At 46.8% G+C, this 16,704-nt stretch overlaps 44 non-coding genes and 3 pseudogenes across 44 annotated transcripts; all 47 read left to right on the top strand.

The window, feature by feature from the left end:
- The first annotated feature begins 1 nt into the window (after position 1).
- LOC145025693 (5S ribosomal RNA) lies at positions 2-120 on the top strand. Its single transcript, XR_013673696.1, has one exon. It is a non-coding gene; the product is annotated as a 5S ribosomal RNA (ribosomal RNA).
- A 225-nt stretch (positions 121-345) lies between these two features.
- On the top strand, positions 346-464 carry LOC145026789 (5S ribosomal RNA). The gene has a single exon (XR_013674742.1). It is a non-coding gene; the product is annotated as a 5S ribosomal RNA (ribosomal RNA).
- A 224-nt stretch (positions 465-688) lies between these two features.
- Positions 689-807, top strand: LOC145027274 (5S ribosomal RNA). Its single transcript, XR_013675203.1, has one exon. It is a non-coding gene; the product is annotated as a 5S ribosomal RNA (ribosomal RNA).
- Positions 808-1,030: 223 nt separating this feature from the next.
- Positions 1,031-1,149, top strand: LOC145026346 (5S ribosomal RNA). The gene has a single exon (XR_013674324.1). It is a non-coding gene; the product is annotated as a 5S ribosomal RNA (ribosomal RNA).
- A 226-nt stretch (positions 1,150-1,375) lies between these two features.
- On the top strand, positions 1,376-1,494 carry LOC145026788 (5S ribosomal RNA). Its single transcript, XR_013674741.1, has one exon. It is a non-coding gene; the product is annotated as a 5S ribosomal RNA (ribosomal RNA).
- A 224-nt stretch (positions 1,495-1,718) lies between these two features.
- On the top strand, positions 1,719-1,837 carry LOC145027249 (5S ribosomal RNA). Its single transcript, XR_013675179.1, has one exon. It is a non-coding gene; the product is annotated as a 5S ribosomal RNA (ribosomal RNA).
- Positions 1,838-2,062: 225 nt separating this feature from the next.
- LOC145018266 (5S ribosomal RNA) lies at positions 2,063-2,181 on the top strand. Its single transcript, XR_013666928.1, has one exon. It is a non-coding gene; the product is annotated as a 5S ribosomal RNA (ribosomal RNA).
- Positions 2,182-2,406: 225 nt separating this feature from the next.
- LOC145026787 (5S ribosomal RNA) lies at positions 2,407-2,525 on the top strand. Its single transcript, XR_013674740.1, has one exon. It is a non-coding gene; the product is annotated as a 5S ribosomal RNA (ribosomal RNA).
- A 224-nt stretch (positions 2,526-2,749) lies between these two features.
- LOC145027273 (5S ribosomal RNA) lies at positions 2,750-2,868 on the top strand. The gene has a single exon (XR_013675202.1). It is a non-coding gene; the product is annotated as a 5S ribosomal RNA (ribosomal RNA).
- A 223-nt stretch (positions 2,869-3,091) lies between these two features.
- LOC145025692 (5S ribosomal RNA) lies at positions 3,092-3,210 on the top strand. The gene has a single exon (XR_013673695.1). It is a non-coding gene; the product is annotated as a 5S ribosomal RNA (ribosomal RNA).
- Positions 3,211-3,435: 225 nt separating this feature from the next.
- On the top strand, positions 3,436-3,554 carry LOC145026786 (5S ribosomal RNA). The gene has a single exon (XR_013674739.1). It is a non-coding gene; the product is annotated as a 5S ribosomal RNA (ribosomal RNA).
- Positions 3,555-3,778: 224 nt separating this feature from the next.
- On the top strand, positions 3,779-3,897 carry LOC145027272 (5S ribosomal RNA). The gene has a single exon (XR_013675201.1). It is a non-coding gene; the product is annotated as a 5S ribosomal RNA (ribosomal RNA).
- A 223-nt stretch (positions 3,898-4,120) lies between these two features.
- On the top strand, positions 4,121-4,239 carry LOC145027038 (5S ribosomal RNA). Its single transcript, XR_013674982.1, has one exon. It is a non-coding gene; the product is annotated as a 5S ribosomal RNA (ribosomal RNA).
- Positions 4,240-4,463: 224 nt separating this feature from the next.
- On the top strand, positions 4,464-4,582 carry LOC145027271 (5S ribosomal RNA). The gene has a single exon (XR_013675200.1). It is a non-coding gene; the product is annotated as a 5S ribosomal RNA (ribosomal RNA).
- Positions 4,583-4,805: 223 nt separating this feature from the next.
- On the top strand, positions 4,806-4,924 carry LOC145025691 (5S ribosomal RNA). The gene has a single exon (XR_013673694.1). It is a non-coding gene; the product is annotated as a 5S ribosomal RNA (ribosomal RNA).
- A 225-nt stretch (positions 4,925-5,149) lies between these two features.
- On the top strand, positions 5,150-5,268 carry LOC145026784 (5S ribosomal RNA). Its single transcript, XR_013674737.1, has one exon. It is a non-coding gene; the product is annotated as a 5S ribosomal RNA (ribosomal RNA).
- Positions 5,269-5,492: 224 nt separating this feature from the next.
- Positions 5,493-5,611, top strand: LOC145027270 (5S ribosomal RNA). Its single transcript, XR_013675199.1, has one exon. It is a non-coding gene; the product is annotated as a 5S ribosomal RNA (ribosomal RNA).
- Positions 5,612-5,834: 223 nt separating this feature from the next.
- On the top strand, positions 5,835-5,953 carry LOC145026800 (5S ribosomal RNA). The gene has a single exon (XR_013674752.1). It is a non-coding gene; the product is annotated as a 5S ribosomal RNA (ribosomal RNA).
- Positions 5,954-6,180: 227 nt separating this feature from the next.
- LOC145026783 (5S ribosomal RNA) lies at positions 6,181-6,299 on the top strand. The gene has a single exon (XR_013674736.1). It is a non-coding gene; the product is annotated as a 5S ribosomal RNA (ribosomal RNA).
- A 224-nt stretch (positions 6,300-6,523) lies between these two features.
- LOC145027268 (5S ribosomal RNA) lies at positions 6,524-6,642 on the top strand. The gene has a single exon (XR_013675197.1). It is a non-coding gene; the product is annotated as a 5S ribosomal RNA (ribosomal RNA).
- A 224-nt stretch (positions 6,643-6,866) lies between these two features.
- On the top strand, positions 6,867-6,984 carry LOC145026884 (5S ribosomal RNA). Its single transcript, XR_013674836.1, has one exon. It is a non-coding gene; the product is annotated as a 5S ribosomal RNA (ribosomal RNA).
- A 224-nt stretch (positions 6,985-7,208) lies between these two features.
- Positions 7,209-7,327, top strand: LOC145026951 (5S ribosomal RNA). The gene has a single exon (XR_013674900.1). It is a non-coding gene; the product is annotated as a 5S ribosomal RNA (ribosomal RNA).
- Positions 7,328-7,551: 224 nt separating this feature from the next.
- On the top strand, positions 7,552-7,670 carry LOC145027183 (5S ribosomal RNA). Its single transcript, XR_013675118.1, has one exon. It is a non-coding gene; the product is annotated as a 5S ribosomal RNA (ribosomal RNA).
- A 223-nt stretch (positions 7,671-7,893) lies between these two features.
- LOC145026799 (5S ribosomal RNA) lies at positions 7,894-8,012 on the top strand. The gene has a single exon (XR_013674751.1). It is a non-coding gene; the product is annotated as a 5S ribosomal RNA (ribosomal RNA).
- Positions 8,013-8,236: 224 nt separating this feature from the next.
- On the top strand, positions 8,237-8,355 carry LOC145026782 (5S ribosomal RNA). Its single transcript, XR_013674735.1, has one exon. It is a non-coding gene; the product is annotated as a 5S ribosomal RNA (ribosomal RNA).
- A 224-nt stretch (positions 8,356-8,579) lies between these two features.
- LOC145027549 (5S ribosomal RNA) lies at positions 8,580-8,698 on the top strand. The gene has a single exon (XR_013675463.1). It is a non-coding gene; the product is annotated as a 5S ribosomal RNA (ribosomal RNA).
- A 223-nt stretch (positions 8,699-8,921) lies between these two features.
- LOC145026470 (5S ribosomal RNA) lies at positions 8,922-9,039 on the top strand. The gene has a single exon (XR_013674443.1). It is a non-coding gene; the product is annotated as a 5S ribosomal RNA (ribosomal RNA).
- A 224-nt stretch (positions 9,040-9,263) lies between these two features.
- On the top strand, positions 9,264-9,382 carry LOC145026781 (5S ribosomal RNA). The gene has a single exon (XR_013674734.1). It is a non-coding gene; the product is annotated as a 5S ribosomal RNA (ribosomal RNA).
- A 222-nt stretch (positions 9,383-9,604) lies between these two features.
- LOC145027267 (5S ribosomal RNA) lies at positions 9,605-9,723 on the top strand. Its single transcript, XR_013675196.1, has one exon. It is a non-coding gene; the product is annotated as a 5S ribosomal RNA (ribosomal RNA).
- Positions 9,724-9,947: 224 nt separating this feature from the next.
- LOC145025353 (5S ribosomal RNA) lies at positions 9,948-10,066 on the top strand. The gene has a single exon (XR_013673373.1). It is a non-coding gene; the product is annotated as a 5S ribosomal RNA (ribosomal RNA).
- Positions 10,067-10,289: 223 nt separating this feature from the next.
- Positions 10,290-10,398, top strand: LOC145027691 (5S ribosomal RNA; annotated as a pseudogene).
- A 225-nt stretch (positions 10,399-10,623) lies between these two features.
- On the top strand, positions 10,624-10,742 carry LOC145017514 (5S ribosomal RNA). Its single transcript, XR_013666551.1, has one exon. It is a non-coding gene; the product is annotated as a 5S ribosomal RNA (ribosomal RNA).
- Positions 10,743-10,966: 224 nt separating this feature from the next.
- LOC145026965 (5S ribosomal RNA) lies at positions 10,967-11,085 on the top strand. Its single transcript, XR_013674913.1, has one exon. It is a non-coding gene; the product is annotated as a 5S ribosomal RNA (ribosomal RNA).
- Positions 11,086-11,307: 222 nt separating this feature from the next.
- On the top strand, positions 11,308-11,416 carry LOC145027690 (5S ribosomal RNA; annotated as a pseudogene).
- Positions 11,417-11,640: 224 nt separating this feature from the next.
- Positions 11,641-11,759, top strand: LOC145026780 (5S ribosomal RNA). Its single transcript, XR_013674733.1, has one exon. It is a non-coding gene; the product is annotated as a 5S ribosomal RNA (ribosomal RNA).
- Positions 11,760-11,983: 224 nt separating this feature from the next.
- LOC145027133 (5S ribosomal RNA) lies at positions 11,984-12,102 on the top strand. Its single transcript, XR_013675071.1, has one exon. It is a non-coding gene; the product is annotated as a 5S ribosomal RNA (ribosomal RNA).
- Positions 12,103-12,326: 224 nt separating this feature from the next.
- On the top strand, positions 12,327-12,445 carry LOC145026779 (5S ribosomal RNA). Its single transcript, XR_013674732.1, has one exon. It is a non-coding gene; the product is annotated as a 5S ribosomal RNA (ribosomal RNA).
- Positions 12,446-12,669: 224 nt separating this feature from the next.
- LOC145025295 (5S ribosomal RNA) lies at positions 12,670-12,788 on the top strand. Its single transcript, XR_013673317.1, has one exon. It is a non-coding gene; the product is annotated as a 5S ribosomal RNA (ribosomal RNA).
- A 222-nt stretch (positions 12,789-13,010) lies between these two features.
- Positions 13,011-13,119, top strand: LOC145027720 (5S ribosomal RNA; annotated as a pseudogene).
- A 226-nt stretch (positions 13,120-13,345) lies between these two features.
- Positions 13,346-13,464, top strand: LOC145016843 (5S ribosomal RNA). The gene has a single exon (XR_013666304.1). It is a non-coding gene; the product is annotated as a 5S ribosomal RNA (ribosomal RNA).
- A 224-nt stretch (positions 13,465-13,688) lies between these two features.
- LOC145027132 (5S ribosomal RNA) lies at positions 13,689-13,807 on the top strand. The gene has a single exon (XR_013675070.1). It is a non-coding gene; the product is annotated as a 5S ribosomal RNA (ribosomal RNA).
- Positions 13,808-14,031: 224 nt separating this feature from the next.
- Positions 14,032-14,150, top strand: LOC145026368 (5S ribosomal RNA). The gene has a single exon (XR_013674345.1). It is a non-coding gene; the product is annotated as a 5S ribosomal RNA (ribosomal RNA).
- A 222-nt stretch (positions 14,151-14,372) lies between these two features.
- LOC145027370 (5S ribosomal RNA) lies at positions 14,373-14,490 on the top strand. The gene has a single exon (XR_013675292.1). It is a non-coding gene; the product is annotated as a 5S ribosomal RNA (ribosomal RNA).
- Positions 14,491-14,715: 225 nt separating this feature from the next.
- Positions 14,716-14,834, top strand: LOC145027131 (5S ribosomal RNA). The gene has a single exon (XR_013675069.1). It is a non-coding gene; the product is annotated as a 5S ribosomal RNA (ribosomal RNA).
- A 224-nt stretch (positions 14,835-15,058) lies between these two features.
- Positions 15,059-15,177, top strand: LOC145026778 (5S ribosomal RNA). Its single transcript, XR_013674731.1, has one exon. It is a non-coding gene; the product is annotated as a 5S ribosomal RNA (ribosomal RNA).
- A 224-nt stretch (positions 15,178-15,401) lies between these two features.
- Positions 15,402-15,520, top strand: LOC145025294 (5S ribosomal RNA). The gene has a single exon (XR_013673316.1). It is a non-coding gene; the product is annotated as a 5S ribosomal RNA (ribosomal RNA).
- A 224-nt stretch (positions 15,521-15,744) lies between these two features.
- LOC145016309 (5S ribosomal RNA) lies at positions 15,745-15,863 on the top strand. The gene has a single exon (XR_013666174.1). It is a non-coding gene; the product is annotated as a 5S ribosomal RNA (ribosomal RNA).
- Positions 15,864-16,704: the final 841 nt, after the last annotated feature.

Here is a 16,704-nt window from a genome sequence, read left to right as displayed (position 1 = left end):
CGGGTGCGATCATACCAGCACTAATGCACCGGATCCCATCAGAACTCCACAGTTAAGCGTGCTTGGGCGAGAGTAGTACTAGGATGGGTGACCCCCTGGGAAGTCCTCGTGTTGCACCCCTCCTTTTTTCGTTGTCCGTTTGCGTTTTTTCTAGATTTTACGTGTTTTTTTTTCCCTTTCTTTCTTGCTATTTCTATGCTCGGCTGCCCTCCGGTTCGTGGTTGATGGTTTTCGTATTTTTGTAACGGAGCCGATCGGTCACGTGGGTCCCACGCCACGCGTACCAAAACAAAGGAGGTTCTGCGTCTTGTAACACATAAAAACAATAAACATGGATAGTATTTTGGGTGCGATCATACCAGCACTAATGCACCGGATCCCATCAGAACTCCGCAGTTAAGCGTGCTTGGGCGAGAGTAGTACTAGGATTGGTGACCCCCTGGGAAGTCCTTGTGTTGCACCCCCCTTTTTTCGTTGTCCGTTTGCGTTTTTTCTAGATTTTACATGTTTTTTTTTTCCTTTCTTTCTTGCTATTTCTATGCTCGGCTGCCCTCCGGTTCGTGGTTGATGGTTTTCGTATTTTTGTAACGGAGCCGATCGGTCACGTGGGTCCCACGCCACGCGTACCAAAACAAAGGAGGTTCTGCGTCTTGTAACACATAAAAACATTAAACATGGATAGTATTTCGGGTGCGATCATACCAGCACTAATGCACCAGATCCCATGAGAACTCCGCAGTTAAGCGTGCTTGGGCGAGAGTAGTCATAGGATGGGTGACCCCCTGGGAAGTCCTCGTGTTGCACCCTTCCTTTTTTCGTTGTCCGTTTGCGTTTTTTCTAGATTTTACGTGTTTTTTTCCCTTTCTTTCTTGCTATTTCTATGCTCGGCTGCCCTCCGGTTCGTGGTTGATGGTTTTCGTATTTTTGTAACGGAGCCGATCGGTCACGTGGGTCCCACGCCACGCGTACCAAAACAAAGGAGGTTCTGCGTCTTGTAACACATAAAAACAATAAACATGGATAGTATTTCGGGTGCGATCATACCAGCACTAATGCACCGGATCCCATCAGAACTCCACAGTTAAGCGTGCTTGGGCGAGAGTAGTACTAGGATGGGTGACCCCCTGTGAAGTCCTCGTGTTGCACCCCTCCTTTTTTCGTTGTCCGTTTGCGTTTTTTCTAGATTTTACGTGTTTTTTTTTTCCCTTTCTTTCTTGCTATTTCTATGCTCGGCTGCCCTCCGGTTCGTGGTTGATGGTTTTCGTATTTTTGTAACGGAGCCGATCGGTCACGTGGGTCCCACGCCACGCGTACCAAAACAAAGGAGGTTCTGCGTCTTGTAACACATAAAAACAATAAACATGGATAGTATTTTGGGTGCGATCATACCAGCACTAATGCACCGGATCCCATCAGAACTCCGCAGTTAAGCGTGCTTGGGCGAGAGTAGTACTAGGATTGGTGACCCCCTGGGAAGTCCTTGTGTTGCACCCCCCTTTTTTCGTTGTCCGTTTGCGTTTTTTCTAGATTTTACATGTTTTTTTTTTCCTTTCTTTCTTGCTATTTCTATGCTCGGCTGCCCTCCGGTTCGTGGTTGATGGTTTTCGTATTTTTGTAACGGAGCCGATCGGTCACGTGGGTCCCACGCCACGCGTACCAAAACAAAGGAGGTTCTGCGTCTTGTAACACATAAAAACATTAAACATGGATAGTATTTCGGGTGCGATCATACCAGCACTAATGCACCAGATCCCATGAGAACTCCGCAGTTAAGCGTGCTTGGGCGAGAGTAGTCATAGGATGGGTGACCCCCTGGGAAGTCCTCGTGTTGCACCCCCCCTTTTTTCGTTGTCCGTTTGCGTTTTTTCTACATTTTACGTATTTTTTTTTCCCTTTCTTTCTTGCTATTTCTATGCTCGGCTGCCCTCCGGTTCGTGGTTGATGGTTTTCGTATTTTTGTAACGGAGCCGATCGGTCACGTGGGTCCCACGCCACGCGTACCAAAACAAAGGAGGTTCTGCGTCTTGTAACACATAAAAACAATAAACATGGATAGTATTTCGGGTGCGATCATACCAGCACTAATGCACCGGATCCCATCAGAACTCCGCAGTTAAGCGTGCTTGGGCGAGAGTAGTACTAGGATGGGTGACCCCCTGGGAAGTCCTCGTGTTGCACCCCCCTTTTTTCGTTGTCCGTTTGCGTTTTTTCTAGATTTTACGTGTTTTGTTTTTCCCTTTCTTTCTTGCTATTTCTATGCTCGGCTGCCATCCGGTTCGTGGTTGATGGTTTTCGTATTTTTGTAACGGAGCCGATCGGTCACGTGGGTCCCACGCCACGCGTACCAAAACAAAGGAGGTTCTGCGTCTTGTAACACATAAAAACAATAAACATGGATAGTATTTCGGGTGCGATCATACCAGCACTAATGCACCGGATCCCATCAGAACTCCGCAGTTAAGCGTGCTTGGGCGAGAGTAGTACTAGGATTGGTGACCCCCTGGGAAGTCCTTGTGTTGCACCCCCCTTTTTTCGTTGTCCGTTTGCGTTTTTTCTAGATTTTACATGTTTTTTTTTTCCTTTCTTTCTTGCTATTTCTATGCTCGGCTGCCCTCCGGTTCGTGGTTGATGGTTTTCGTATTTTTGTAACGGAGCCGATCGGTCACGTGGGTCCCACGCCACGCGTACCAAAACAAAGGAGGTTCTGCGTCTTGTAACACATAAAAACATTAAACATGGATAGTATTTCGGGTGCGATCATACCAGCACTAATGCACCAGATCCCATGAGAACTCCGCAGTTAAGCGTGCTTGGGCGAGAGTAGTCATAGGATGGGTGACCCCCTGGGAAGTCCTCGTGTTGCACCCTTCCTTTTTTCGTTGTCCGTTTGCGTTTTTTCTAGATTTTACGTGTTTTTTTCCCTTTCTTTCTTGCTATTTCTATGCTCGGCTGCCCTCCGGTTCGTGGTTGATGGTTTTCGTATTTTTGTAACGGAGCCGATCGGTCACGTGGGTCCCACGCCACGCGTACCAAAACAAAGGAGGTTCTGCGTCTTGTAACACATAAAAACAATAAACATGGATAGTATTTCGGGTGCGATCATACCAGCACTAATGCACCGGATCCCATCAGAACTCCACAGTTAAGCGTGCTTGGGCGAGAGTAGTACTAGGATGGGTGACCCCCTGGGAAGTCCTCGTGTTGCACCCCTCCTTTTTTCGTTGTCCGTTTGCGTTTTTTCTAGATTTTACGTGTTTTTTTTTCCCTTTCTTTCTTGCTATTTCTATGCTCGGCTGCCCTCCGGTTCGTGGTTGATGGTTTTCGTATTTTTGTAACGGAGCCGATCGGTCACGTGGGTCCCACGCCACGCGTACCAAAACAAAGGAGGTTCTGCGTCTTGTAACACATAAAAACAATAAACATGGATAGTATTTTGGGTGCGATCATACCAGCACTAATGCACCGGATCCCATCAGAACTCCGCAGTTAAGCGTGCTTGGGCGAGAGTAGTACTAGGATTGGTGACCCCCTGGGAAGTCCTTGTGTTGCACCCCCCTTTTTTCGTTGTCCGTTTGCGTTTTTTCTAGATTTTACATGTTTTTTTTTTCCTTTCTTTCTTGCTATTTCTATGCTCGGCTGCCCTCCGGTTCGTGGTTGATGGTTTTCGTATTTTTGTAACGGAGCCGATCGGTCACGTGGTTCCCACGCCACGCGTACCAAAACAAAGGAGGTTCTGCGTCTTGTAACACATAAAAACATTAAACATGGATAGTATTTCGGGTGCGATCATACCAGCACTAATGCACCAGATCCCATGAGAACTCCGCAGTTAAGCGTGCTTGGGCGAGAGTAGTCATAGGATGGGTGACCCCCTGGGAAGTCCTCGTGTTGCACCCTTCCTTTTTTCGTTGTCCGTTTGCGTTTTTTCTAGATTTTACGTGTTTTTTTCCCTTTCTTTCTTGCTATTTCTATGCTCGGCTGCCATCCGGTTCGTGGTTGATGGTTTTCGTATTTTTGTAACGGAGCCGATCGGTCACGTGGGTCCCACGCCACGCGTACCAAAACAAAGGAGGTTCTGCGTCTTGTAACACATAAAAACAATAAACATGGATAGTATTTCGGGTGCGATCATACCAGCACTAATGCACCGGATCCCATCAGAACTCCGCAGTTAAGCGTGTTTGGGCGAGAGTAGTACTAGGATTGGTGACCCCCTGGGAAGTCCTTGTGTTGCACCCCCCTTTTTTCGTTGTCCGTTTGCGTTTTTTCTAGATTTTACATGTTTTTTTTTTCCTTTCTTTCTTGCTATTTCTATGCTCGGCTGCCCTCCGGTTCGTGGTTGATGGTTTTCGTATTTTTGTAACGGAGCCGATCGGTCACGTGGGTCCCACGCCACGCGTACCAAAACAAAGGAGGTTCTGCGTCTTGTAACACATAAAAACATTAAACATGGATAGTATTTCGGGTGCGATCATACCAGCACTAATGCACCAGATCCCATGAGAACTCCGCAGTTAAGCGTGCTTGGGCGAGAGTAGTCATAGGATGGGTGACCCCCTGGGAAGTCCTCGTGTTGCACCCTTCCTTTTTTCGTTGTCCGTTTGCGTTTTTTCTAGATTTTACGTGTTTTTTTCCCTTTCTTTCTTGCTATTTCTATGCTCGGCTGCCCTCCGGTTCGTGGTTGATGGTTTTCGTATTTTTGTAACGGAGCCGATCGGTCACGTGGGTCCCACGCCACGCGTACCAAAACAAAGGAGGTTCTGCGTCTTGTAACACATAAAAACAATAAACATGGATAGTATTTCGGGTGCGATCATACCAGCACTAATGCACCGGATCCCATCAGAACTCCACAGTTAAGCGTGCTTGGGCGAGAGTAGTACTAGGATGGGTGACCCCCTGGGAAGTCCTCGTGTTGCACCCCTCCTTTTTTCGTTGTCCGTTTGCGTTTTTTCTAGATTTTACGTGTTTTTTTTTCCCTTTCTTTCTTGCTATTTCTATGCTCGGCTGCCCTCCGGTTCGTGGTTGATGGTTTTCGTATTTTTGTAACGGAGCCGATCGGTCACGTGGGTCCCACGCCACGCGTACCAAAACAAAGGAGGTTCTGCGTCTTGTAACACATAAAAACAATAAACATGGATAGTATTTTGGGTGCGATCATACCAGCACTAATGCACCGGATCCCATCAGAACTCCGCAGTTAAGCGTGCTTGGGCGAGAGTAGTACTAGGATTGGTGACCCCCTGGGAAGTCCTTGTGTTGCACCCCCCTTTTTTCGTTGTCCGTTTGCGTTTTTTCTAGATTTTACATGTTTTTTTTTTCCTTTCTTTCTTGCTATTTCTATGCTCGGCTGCCCTCCGGTTCGTGGTTGATGGTTTTCGTATTTTTGTAACGGAGCCGATCGGTCACGTGGTTCCCACGCCACGCGTACCAAAACAAAGGAGGTTCTGCGTCTTGTAACACATAAAAACATTAAACATGGATAGTATTTCGGGTGCGATCATACCAGCACTAATGCACCAGATCCCATGAGAACTCCGCAGTTAAGCGTGCTTGGGCGAGAGTAGTCATAGGATGGGTGACCCCCTGGGAAGTCCTCGTGTTGCACCCTTCCTTTTTTCGTTGTCCGTTTGCGTTTTTTCTAGATTTTACGTGTTTTTTTCCCTTTCTTTCTTGCTATTTCTATGCTCGGCTGCCCTCCGGTTCGTGGTTGATGGTTTTCGTATTTTTGTAACGGAGCCGATCGGTCACGTGGGTCCCACGCCACGCGTACCAAAACAAAGGAGGTTCTGCGTCTTGTAACACATAAAAACAATAAACATGGATAGTATTTCGGGTGCGATCATACCAACACTAATGCACCGGATCCCATCAGAACTCCACAGTTAAGCGTGCTTGGGCGAGAGTAGTACTAGGATGGGTGACCCCCTGGGAAGTCCTCGTGTTGCACCCCTCCTTTTTTCGTTGTCCGTTTGCGTTTTTTCTAGATTTTACGTGTTTTTTTTTTTCCCTTTCTTTCTTGCTATTTCTATGCTCGGCTGCCCTCCGGTTCGTGGTTGATGGTTTTCGTATTTTTGTAACGGAGCCGATCGGTCACGTGGGTCCCACGCCACGCGTACCAAAACAAAGGAGGTTCTGCGTCTTGTAACACATAAAAACAATAAACATGGATAGTATTTTGGGTGCGATCATACCAGCACTAATGCACCGGATCCCATCAGAACTCCGCAGTTAAGCGTGCTTGGGCGAGAGTAGTACTAGGATTGGTGACCCCCTGGGAAGTCCTTGTGTTGCACCCCCCTTTTTTCGTTGTCCGTTTGCGTTTTTTCTAGATTTTACATGTTTTTTTTTTCCTTTCTTTCTTGCTATTTCTATGCTCGGCTGCCCTCCGGTTCGTGGTTGATGGTTTTCGTATTTTTGTAACGGAGCCGATCGGTCACGTGGGTCCCACGCCACGCGTACCAAAACAAAGGAGGTTCTGCGTCTTGTAACACATAAAAACATTAAACATGGATAGTATTTCGGGTGCGATCATACCAGCACTAATGCACCAGATCCCATGAGAACTCCGCAGTTAAGCGTGCTTGGGCGAGAGTAGTCATAGGATGGGTGACCCCCTGGGAAGTCCTCGTGTTGCACCCTTCCTTTTTTCGTTGTCCGTTTGCGTTTTTTCTAGATTTTACGTGTTTTTTTTCCCTTTCTTTCTTGCTATTTCTATGCTCGGCTGCCCTCCGGTTCGTGGTTGATGGTTTTCGTATTTTTGTAACGGAGCCGATCGGTCACGTGGGTCCCACGCCACGCGTACCAAAACAAAGGAGGTTCTGCGTCTTGTAACACATAAAAACAATAAACATGGATAGTATTTCGGGTGCGATCATACCAGCACTAATGCACCGGATTCCATCAGAACTCCACAGTTAAGCGTGCTTGGGCGAGAGTAGTACTAGGATGGGTGACCCCCTGGGAAGTCCCGTGTTGCACCCCTCCTTTTTTCGTTGTCCGTTTGCGTTTTTTCTTGATTTTACGTGTTTTTTTTCCCTTTCTTTCTTGCTATTTCTATGCTCGGCTGCCCTCCGGTTCGTGGTTGATGGTTTTCGTATTTTTGTAACGGAGCCGATCGGTCACGTGGGTCCCACGCCACGCGTACCAAAACAAAGGAGGTTCTGCGTCTTGTAACACATAAAAACAATAAACATGGATAGTATTTTGGGTGCGATTATACCAGCACTAATGCACCGGATCCCATCAGAACTCCGCAGTTAAGCGTGCTTGGGCGAGAGTAGTACTAGGATTGGTGACCCCCTGGGAAGTCCTTGTGTTGCACCCCCCTTTTTTCGTTGTCCGTTTGCGTTTTTTCTAGATTTTACATGTTTTTTTTTTCCTTTCTTTCTTGCTATTTCTATGCTCGGCTGCCCTCCGGTTCGTGGTTGATGGTTTTCGTATTTTTGTAACGGAGCCGATCGGTCACGTGGGTCCCACGCCACGCGTACCAAAACAAAGGAGGTTCTGCGTCTTGTAACACATAAAAACAATAAACATGGATAGTATTTCGGGTGCGATCATACCAGCACTAATGCACCAGATCCCATCAGAACTCCGCAGTTAAGCGTGCTTGGGCGAGAGTAGTCATAGGATGGGTGACCCCCTGGGAAGTCCTCGTGTTGCACCCTTCCTTCTTCGTTGTCCGTTTGCGTTTTTTCTAGATTTTACGTGTTTTTTTTCCCTTTCTTTCTTGCTATTTCTATGCTCGGCTGCCCTCCGGTTCGTGGTTGATGGTTTTCGTATTTTTGTAACGGAGCCGATCGGTCACGTGGGTCCCACGCCACGCGTACCAAAACAAAGGAGGTTCTGCGTCTTGTAACACATAAAAACAATAAACATGGATAGTATTTCGGGTGCGATCATACCAACACTAATGCACCGGATCCCATCAGAACTCCACAGTTAAGCGTGCTTGGGCGAGAGTAGTACTAGGATGGGTGACCCCCTGGGAAGTCCTCGTGTTGCACCCCTCCTTTTTTCGTTGTCCGTTTGCGTTTTTTCTAGATTTTACGTGTTTTTTTTCCCTTTCTTTCTTGCTATTTCTATGCTCGGCTGCCCTCCGGTTCGTGGTTGATGGTTTTCGTATTTTTGTAACGGAGCCGATCGGTCACGTGGTTCCCACGCCACGCGTACCAAAACAAAGGAGGTTCTGCGTCTTGTAACACATAAAAACAATAAACATGGATAGTATTTTGGGTGCGATCATACCAGCACTAATGCACCGGATCCCATCAGAACTCCGCAGTTAAGCGTGCTTGGGCGAGAGTAGTACTAGGATTGGTGACCCCCTGGGAAGTCCTTGTGTTGCACCCCCCTTTTTTCGTTGTCCGTTTGCGTTTTTTCTAGATTTTACATGTTTTTTTTTTCCTTTCTTTCTTGCTATTTCTATGCTCGGCTGCCCTCCGGTTCGTGGTTGATGGTTTTCGTATTTTTGTAACGGAGCCGATCGGTCACGTGGGTCCCACGCCACGCGTACCAAAACAAAGGAGGTTCTGCGTCTTGTAACACATAAAAACAATAAACATGGATAGTATTTCGGGTGCGATCATACCAGCACTAATGCACCAGATCCCATGAGAACTCCGCAGTTAAGCGTGCTTCGGCGAGAGTAGTCATAGGATGGGTGACCCCCTGGGAAGTCCTCGTGTTGCACCCTTCCTTTTTTCGTTGTCCGTTTGCGTTTTTTCTAGATTTTACGTGTTTTTTTCCCTTTCTTTCTTGCTATTTCTATGCTCGGCTGCCCTCCGGTTCGTGGTTGATGGTTTTCGTATTTTTGTAACGGAGCCGATCGGTCACGTGGGTCCCACGCCACGCGTACCAAAACAAAGGAGGTTCTGCGTCTTGTAACACATAAAAACAATAAACATGGATAGTATTTCGGGTGCGATCATACCAGCACTAATGCACCGGATCCCATCAGAACTCCACAGTTAAGCGTGCTTGGGCGAGAGTAGTACTAGGATGGGTGACCCCCTGGGAAGTCCCGTGTTGCACCCCTCCTTTTTTCGTTGTCCGTTTGCGTTTTTTCTAGATTTTACGTGTTTTTTTTCCCTTTCTTTCTTGCTATTTCTATGCTCGGCTGCCCTCCGGTTCGTGGTTGATGGTTTTCGTATTTTTGTAACGGAGCCGATCGGTCACGTGGGTCCCACGCCACGCGTACCAAAACAAAGGAGGTTCTGCGTCTTGTAACACATAAAAACAATAAACATGGATAGTATTTTGGGTGCGATCATACCAGCACTAATGCACCGGATCCCATCAGAACTCCGCAGTTAAGCGTGCTTGGGCGAGAGTAGTACTAGGATTGGTGACCCCCTGGGAAGTCCTTGTGTTGCACCCCCCTTTTTTCGTTGTCCGTTTGCGTTTTTTCTAGATTTTACATGTTTTTTTTCCTTTCTTTCTTGCTATTTCTATGCTCGGCTGCCCTCCGGTTCGTGGTTGATGGTTTTCGTATTTTTGTAACGGAGCCGATCGGTCACGTGGGTCCCACGCCACGCGTACCAAAACAAAGGAGGTTCTGCGTCTTGTAACACATAAAAACAATAAACATGGATAGTATTTCGGGTGCGATCATACCAGCACTAATGCACCAGATCCCATGAGAACTCCGCAGTTAAGCGTGCTTGGGCGAGAGTAGTCATAGGATGGGTGACCCCCTGGGAAGTCCTCGTGTTGCACCCTTCCTTTTTTCGTTGTCCGTTTGCGTTTTTTCTAGATTTTACGTGTTTTTTTTCCCTTTCTTTCTTGCTATTTCTATGCTCGGCTGCCCTCCGGTTCGTGGTTGATGGTTTTCGTATTTTTGTAACGGAGCCGATCGGTCACGTGGGTCCCACGCCACGCGTACCAAAACAAAGGAGGTTCTGCGTCTTGTAACACATAAAAACAATAAACATGGATAGTATTTCGGGTGCGATCATACCAGCACTAATGCACCGGATCCCATTAGAACTCCGCAGTTAAGCGTGCTTGGGCGAGAGTAGTACTAGGATGGGTGACCCCTTGGGAAGTCCTCGTGTTGCACCCCCCTTTTGTCGTTGTCCGTTTGCGTTTTTTCTAGATTTTACGTGTTTTTTTTCCCTTTCTTTCTTGCTATTTCTATGCTCGGCTGCCCTCCGGTTCGTGGTTGATGGTTTTCGTATTTTTGTAACGGAGCCGATCGGTCACGTGGGTCCCACGCCACGCGTACCAAAACAAAGGAGGTTCTGCGTCTTGTAACACATAAAAACAATAAACATGGATAGTATTTCGGGTGCGATCATACCAGCACTAATGCACCGGATCCCATCAGTTAAGCGTGCTTGGGCGAGAGTAGTACTAGGATGGGTGACCCCCTGGGAAGTCCTCGTGTTGCACCCCTCCTTTTTTCGTTGTCCGTTTGCGTTTTTTCTAGATTTTACGTGTTTTTTTTTCCCTTTCTTTCTTGCTATTTCTATGCTCGGCTGCCCTCCGGTTCATGGTTGATGGTTTTCGTATTTTTGTAACGGAGCCGATCGGTCACGTGGGTCCCACGCCACGCGTACCAAAACAAAGGAGGTTCTGCGTCTTGTAACACATAAAAACAATACACATGGATAGTATTTCGGGTGCGATCATACCAGCACTAATGCACCGGATCCCATCAGAACTCCGCAGTTAAGCGTGCTTGGGCGAGAGTAGTACTAGGATGGGTGACCCCCTGGGAAGTCCTCGTGTTGCACCCCTCCTTTTTTCGTTGTCCGTTTGCGTTTTTTCTAGATTTTACGTGTTTTTTTTCCCTTTCTTTCTTGCTATTTCTATGCTCGGCTGCCCTCCGGTTCGTGGTTGATGGTTTTCGTATTTTTGTAACGGAGCTGATCGGTCACGTGGGTCCCACGCCACGCGTACCAAAACAAAGGAGGTTCTGCGTCTTGTAACACATAAAAACAATAAACATGGATAGTATTTCGGGTGCGATCATACCAGCACTAATGCACCGGATCCCATCAGAACTCCGCAGTTAAGCATGCTTGGGCGAGAGTAGTACTAGGATTGGTGACCCCCTGGGAAGTCCTCGTGTTGCACCCCCCTTTTTTCGTTGTCCGTTTGCATTTTTTCTAGATTTTACGTGTTTTTTTTCCTTTCTTTCTTGCTATTTCTATGCTCGGCTGCCCTCCGGTTCGTGGTTGATGGTTTTCGTATTTTTGTAACGGAGCCGATCGGTCACGTGGGTCCCACGCCATGCGTACCAAAACAAAGGAGGTTCTGCGTCTTGTAACACATAAAAACAATAAACATGGATAGTATTTCGGGTGCGATCATACCAGCACTAATGCACCGGATCCCATCAGTTAAGCGTGCTTGGGCGAGAGTAGTACTAGGATGGGTGACCCCCTGGGAAGTCCTCGTGTTGCACCCCTCCTTTTTTCGTTGTCCGTTTGCGTTTTTTCTAGATTTTACGTGTTTTTTTTCCCTTTCTTTCTTGCTATTTCTATGCTCGGCTGCCCTCCGGTTCGTGGTTGATGGTTTTCGTATTTTTGTAACGGAGCCGATCGGTCACGTGGGTCCCACGCCACGCGTACCAAAACAAAGGAGGTTCTGCGTCTTGTAACACATAAAAACAATAAACATGGATAGTATTTCGGGTGCGATCATACCAGCACTAATGCACCGGATCCCATCAGAACTCCGCAGTTAAGCGTGCTTGGGCGAGAGTAGTACTAGGATTGGTGACCCCCTGGGAAGTCCTTGTGTTGCACCCCCCTTTTTTCGTTGTCTGTTTGCGTTTTTTCTAGATTTTACGTGTTTTTTTTTTCCTTTCTTTGTTGCTATTTCTATGCTCGGCTGCCCTCCGGTTCGTGGTTGATGGTTTTCGTATTTTTGTAACGGAGCCGATCGGTCACGTGGGTCCCACGCCACGCGTACCAAAACAAAGGAGGTTCTGCGTCTTGTAACACATAAAAACAATAAACATGGATAGTATTTCGGGTGCGATCATACTAGCACTAATGCACCGGATCCCATCAGAACTCCACAGTTAAGCGTGCTTGGGCGAGAGTAGTACTAGGATTGGTGACCCCCTGGGAAGTCCTCGTGTTGCACCCCTCCTTTTTTCGTTGTCCGTTTGCGTTTTTTCTAGATTTTACGTGTTTTTTTTCCCTTTCTTTCTTGCTATTTCTATGCTCGGCTGCCCTCCGGTTCGTGGTTGATGGTTTTCGTATTTTTGTAACGGAGCCGATCGGTCACGTGGGTCCCACGCCACGCGTACCAAAACAAAGGAGGTTCTGCGTCTTGTAACACATAAAAACAATAAACATGGATAGTATTTCGGGTGCGATCATACCAGCACTAATGCACCGGATCCCATCAGAACTCCGCAGTTAAGCGTGCTTGGGCGAGAGTAGTACTAGGATTGGTGACCCCCTGGGAAGTCCTTGTGTTGCACCCCCCTTTTTTCGTTGTCTGTTTGCGTTTTTTCTAGATTTTACGTGTTTTTTTTTTCCTTTCTTTGTTGCTATTTCTATGCTCGGCTGCCCTCCGGTTCGTGGTTGATGGTTTTCGTATTTTTGTAACGGAGCCGATCGGTCACGTGGGTCCCACGCCACGCGTACCAAAACAAAGGAGGTTCTGCGTCTTGTAACACATAAAAACAATAAACATGGATAGTATTTCGGGTGTGATCATACCAGCACTAATGCACCGGATCCCATCAGAACTCCGCAGTTAAGCGTGCTTGGGCGAGAGTAGTACTAGGATGGGTGACCCCCTGGGAAGTCCTCGTGTTGCACCCCCCTTTTTTCGTTGTCCGTTTGCGTTTTTCTAGATTTTACGTGTTTTTTTTCCCTTTCTTTCTTGCTATTTCTATGCTCGGCTGCCCTCCGGTTCGTGGTTGATGGTTTTCGTATTTTTGTAACGGAGCCGAACGGTCACGTGGGTCCCACGCCACGCGTACCAAAACAAAGGAGGTTCTGCGTCTTGTAACACATAAAAACAATAAACATGGATAGTATTTCGGGTGCGATCATACCAGCACTAATGCACCGGATCCCATCAGTTAAGCGTGCTTGGGCGAGAGTAGTACTAGGATGAGTGACCCCCTGGGAAGTCCTCGTGTTGCACCCCTCCTTTTTTCGTTGTCCGTTTGCGTTTTTTCTAGATTTTACGTGTTTTTTTTTTCCCTTTCTTTCTTGCTATTTCTATGCTCGGCTGCCCTCCGGTTCATGGTTGATGGTTTTCGTATTTTTGTAACGGAGCCGATCGGTCACGTGGGTCCCACGCCACGCGTACCAAAACAAAGGAGGTTCTGCGTCTTGTAACACATAAAAACAATACACATGGATAGTATTTCGGGTGCGATCATACCAGCACTAATGCACCGGATCCCATCAGAACTCCGCAGTTAAGCGTGCTTGGGCGAGAGTAGTACTAGGATGGGTGACCCCCTGGGAAGTCCTCGTGTTGCACCCCTCCTTTTTTCGTTGTCCGTTTGCGTTTTTTCTAGATTTTACGTGTTTTTTTTCCCTTTCTTTCTTGCTATTTCTATGCTCGGCTGCCCTCCGGTTCGTGGTTGATGGTTTTCGTATTTTTGTAACGGAGCCGATCGGTCACGTGGGTCCCACGCCACGCGCACCAAAACAAAGGAGGTTCTGCGTCTTGTAACACATAAAAACAATAAACATGGATAGTATTTCGGGTGCGATCATACTAGCACTAATGCACCGGATCCCATCAGAACTCCACAGTTAAGCGTGCTTGGGCGAGAGTAGTACTAGGATTGGTGACCCCCTGGGAAGTCCTCGTGTTGCACCCCTCCTTTTTTCGTTGTCCGTTTGCGTTTTTTCTAGATTTTACGTGTTTTTTTTCCCTTTCTTTCTTGCTATTTCTATGCTCGGCTGCCCTCCGGTTCGTGGTTGATGGTTTTCGTATTTTTGTAACGGAGCCGATCGGTCACGTGGGTCCCACGCCATGCGTACCAAAACAAAGGAGGTTCTGCGTCTTGTAACACATAAAAACAATAAACATTGATAGTATTTCGGGTGCGATCATACCAGCACTAATGCACCGGATCCCATCAGAACTCCACAGTTAAGCGTGCTTGGGCGAGAGTAGTACTAGGATGGGTGACCCCCTGGGAAGTTCTCGGGTTGCACCCCCCCTTTTTTCGTTGTCCGTTTGCGTTTTTCTAGATTTTACGTGTTTTTTTTCCTTTCTTTCTTGCTATTTCTATGCTCGGCTGCCCTCCGGTTCGTGGTTGATGGTTTTCGTATTTTTGTAACGGAGCCGATCGGTCACGTGGGTCCCACGCCACGCGTACCAAAACAAAGGAGGTTCTGCGTCTTGTAACACATAAAAACAATAAACATGGATAGTATTTCGGGTGCGATCATACAACACTAATGCACTGGATCCCATCAGAACTCCGCAGTTAAGCGTGCTTGGGCGAGAGTAGTACTAGGATGGGTGACCCCTTGGGAAGTCCTCGTGTTGCACCCCCCCTTTTTTCGTTGTCCGTTTGCGTTTTTTCTAGATTTTACGTGTTTTGTTTTCCCTTTCTTTCTTGCTATTTCTATGCTCGGCTGCCCTCCGGTTCGTGGTTGATGGTTTTCGTATTTTTGTAACGGAGCCGATCGGTCACGTGGGTCCCACGCCACGCGCACCAAAACAAAGGAGGTTCTGCGTCTTGTAACACATAAAAACAATAAACATGGATAGTATTTCGGGTGCGATCATACTAGCACTAATGCACCGGATCCCATCAGAACTCCACAGTTAAGCGTGCTTGGGCGAGAGTAGTACTAGGATTGGTGACCCCCTGGGAAGTCCTCGTGTTGCACCCCTCCTTTTTTCGTTGTCCGTTTGCGTTTTTTCTAGATTTTACGTGTTTTTTTTCCCTTTCTTTCTTGCTATTTCTATGCTCGGCTGCCCTCCGGTTCGTGGTTGATGGTTTTCGTATTTTTGTAACGGAGCCGATCGGTCACGTGGGTCCCACGCCACGCGTACCAAAACAAAGGAGGTTCTGCGTCTTGTAACACATAAAAACAATAAACATGGATAGTATTTCGGGTGCGATCATACCAGCACTAATGCACCGGATCCCATCAGAACTCCGCAGTTAAGCGTGCTTGGGCGAGAGTAGTACTAGGATTGGTGACCCCCTGGGAAGTCCTTGTGTTGCACCCCCCTTTTTTCGTTGTCTGTTTGCGTTTTTTCTAGATTTTACGTGTTTTTTTTTTCCTTTCTTTGTTGCTATTTCTATGCTCGGCTGCCCTCCGGTTCGTGGTTGATGGTTTTCGTATTTTTGTAACGGAGCCGATCGGTCACGTGGGTCCCACGCCACGCGTACCAAAACAAAGGAGGTTCTGCGTCTTGTAACACATAAAAACAATAAACATGGATAGTATTTCGGGTGTGATCATACCAGCACTAATGCACCGGATCCCATCAGAACTCCGCAGTTAAGCGTGCTTGGGCGAGAGTAGTACTAGGATGGGTGACCCCCTGGGAAGTCCTCGTGTTGCACCCCCCTTTTTTTCGTTGTCCGTTTGCGTTTTTCTAGATTTTACGTGTTTTTTTTTCCCTTTCTTTCTTGCTATTTCTATGCTCGGCTGCCCTCCGGTTCGTGGTTGATGGTTTTCGTATTTTTGTAACGGAGCCGATCGGTCACGTGGGTCCCACGCCACGCGTACCAAAACAAAGGAGGTTCTGCGTCTTGTAACACATAAAAACAATAAACATGGATAGTATTTCGGGTGCGATCATACCAGCACTAATGCACCGGATCCCATCAGAACTCCGCAGTTAAGCGTGCTTGGGCGAGAGTAGTACTAGGATGGGTGACCCCCTGGGAAGTCCTCGTGTTGCACCCCCCCCCCCCCCCCCTTTTTCGTTGTCCGTTTGCGTTTTTTCTAGATTTTATGTGTTTTTTTTTTCCTTTCTTTCTTGCTATTTCTATGCTCGGCTGCCCTCCGGTTCGTGGTTGATGGTTTTCGTATTTTTGTAACGGAGCCGATCGGTCACGTGGGTCCCACGCCACGCGTACCAAAACAAAGGAGGTTCTGTGTCTTGTAACACATAAAAACAATAAGTGAACAAAAGATAATAAAAAAATTTAAAATGATTTGTAAAAATAAGCAAATCCAAAGATTTGAACATGGGATCTGTAAGATACTTCGGATCATTAAATGAGTATATGACCAATTAATCTACAGCTATTCTTTTGAGTTTGTTTTGAATCAATAACTTACAACGTGTTTATAAATAAAGAATAATCCTGTTTCAGAAGATGTTTGACCCACTTTTGACATTCATACATATAAGGCCTTCAAAATTTAAAAATGTAAAATTACCATTTTCTATTAAAACCTACGATCGGTCAAAGTCCTTTTGAGAGTCAACATCAGTGAAAATTCTATAAATTGAAAGCCCTAGAGGCCGATTTTCGATTTTTTTTTTGGTCGGCGGTTTGCCATGACGTAGATCTCGAAAAAATACGCAAATTTAAAAAAAACCGCTCCTCGATCCGAGTTCCGAGTCAAAAGATATACCTTTTCAAAGTTTGAAATAAAAACACATAACTTTCTATACATATAACCTTGTTTCCTTGTAAGTAAATGCAGACACCTAAAGTTGAAGTTACGATCAGTCCAACATTTTCATTTTAGTGTGCCTTCTAACCTTTGAATATATTATTTATCATCCACACCTTAA

The sequence above is a fragment of the Lactuca saligna genome, chromosome 1 (genome assembly GCF_052625555.1).
Source record: "Lactuca saligna cultivar CGN05327 chromosome 1, ASM5262555v1, whole genome shotgun sequence".
In the NCBI taxonomy this organism is placed as follows: Eukaryota; Viridiplantae; Streptophyta; class Magnoliopsida; order Asterales; family Asteraceae; genus Lactuca; species Lactuca saligna.
The sequence above is the reverse complement of the archived record's forward strand: the minus strand, read 5'-3'. Positions and strand labels throughout refer to the sequence as shown.